The following is a 2132-nucleotide window of genomic DNA, read 5'->3' on the forward strand; positions in this document are numbered from 1 at the left end:
AATTCCATCCAAATGCCCTGTGAATAAAATGCATAATTCATTTTTTAAATATTCCCCTGGCTTTCAATTTTTGTGTACACCACTGTAATTATTTCTGAGACCATTCAAAGGGCATGAAGGAGCTTTTTGGCGTGATGGATCTGATTCCTAAAGGCAGTTATACAAATCATACACGTGTTAAAATTCATAGAACTAGGTACCAAAAGAAAGAAGTTAATTTTTGCAGCATTATAATTTTTTTAAAAATGGCTTAAAATAAAGCATATGCTGCCTCAAAACGCCTAGCTTCCTTCTAATATCCAAATGCGTGCATGAGCGTGCTCCCTCCTGTGAGCACGAAGACCGGGGAAGCCTGCTGATTAGAAATGGCACTTTCTTCAAAGGCCTGGGCTTGCTCTGTTAAACCACCGGTGCATTAACCAACCCTTGTGAGCTCAAACTTGTTAAGCACTTGCTGGAAAAGCCCCAGAAACTGTCCTCTATTGAAGAGAGAGGGATTTCCGGTGTCTAGATGAGCTCTAGGCAGGTCCCTACCTGCTGCCTTTGCAGAACTATGCTCATCATTGCTCTTTTCTCAGAAGGGCTACCTTGGTGGGCCCGAGTGGGGGTCCATTCTGAAAGGAGTACCACTCCCTGAAAGGATGGGCGCTGTCATGACCAACTGTCAGTGCGCCCTCAGGTTCGCAGCATCCTAACTCTCAGTATGTTGTCTGCAATGGCTTCTTTGTTGAAGAGGAGGAGCAGAATGGGAGGTACGGATCTCCCCCCTTGTGCTGGGAGGCTTTTCTCCATCTGGCCCCATCCCACTTGACTGGTTTCTTTATGCTCACTAGGTCCCCACAACCACTGTGAGCGTTTTGGGAGGATTGGGATGGGACTCGGGAGTCACAGAATACTGTTACACAGCTCAGATGGAAAGGTATCCTGTAGCTCAGGAGCCAAGGACCACCACAGGCCACAGTAAGCTTTGCTGCTTACAGCCTTGCGTCAGGGAAAGGCTTCCCAGTGTATCAGCTCTGCTCTGGCAGCTGGGGATGTTTGCCCAGTGTAACAGTGCAGGAGGTTTCCTGTGAAGTTGAGCGGAGTGTAACAACTCTGCTCTGCCAAGGGAAGGTTTCCCTGGCAAAAAGCAAGCCCTGCTTGCTCTACTCTGCCCAGGGTCGCCTCATCATCGAAGCAGTTTATTGGAAGGAAGCAGCTAGACTGGCCAAGCTGAACATACACAGGATTTATATAGGGATTCTTGGGGGAGGGGGAAGTTTTTCCAGGATAGGGATTGGTCCGATTTCAATGCTGAGCTCAGATTGGCTAGAGTTCCTACCCAAGAATTGTTAGTTTTCTGCACAGGATTAGGGTCTGATTTGGCTCTGGTTTCAGGACCAAAGTGTGTTTCTTTCTCTGGTCCTTTTTTAGCCTTTTGGCTCCAATTTTAGGGCCAGGGTGCATTTCTCTCACTGACTCTGATTCCAGGGATAAAGTGTGTTCCTTTGGCACTGGTTTCAGGGTTAGGGTACAGGACCAAAGTGTGTTTCTTTGGCTCTGCTCAGGGTGTGTTTGACTGGTCCCTTTTCCCTACAGTAACCACTCAGAGATGTAATATATATTTATAATTGTTTGGCCAATGGCTTAGGCTTTCTACTGACTAGCTCTCTTTCTTACAAATTAACCCATTTCTACTAATCTGTGTATCACCACCTAGCTGTGGTTTATTGGTGATACCCTGGCATCTGGCCTCTCCCAGATCCCTCCCACCTCCCCCCTCTCTGGATTTCCTGCCAGGCTTTACTCAGCTTAGTCATTGGCCGAAAAGGCTTTATTCATCAACCAATAGAAGCAACACATATTCACAGCATATAGAAGGACATCCCACATTATCCCCTAGTTTTTTGGGGATGTATTTTTCAGACATCAATCTCACTAAGTATCTCTATCTGGCTTGGGACTCACTATGTAGGCCTTGCCCTCACAGAGGTTTTCCTGCATCCCCCCCCCACCAACTGGGATTAAATGTGCACCACAAAGTTTGACTTCCTCAAGATAGTTTAAGAGTCATGAGTCTCGAAGACTCTGGAGAGTCTAGCACCTGCTACCTCTGTTCTCTCTGCTGGGGAATGACATTGGCTAGCTGGAGA

Source organism: Mesocricetus auratus, unplaced genomic scaffold (genome assembly GCF_017639785.1).
Source record: "Mesocricetus auratus isolate SY011 unplaced genomic scaffold, BCM_Maur_2.0 Super-Scaffold_100004, whole genome shotgun sequence".
Classification (NCBI taxonomy): domain Eukaryota; kingdom Metazoa; phylum Chordata; class Mammalia; order Rodentia; family Cricetidae; genus Mesocricetus; species Mesocricetus auratus.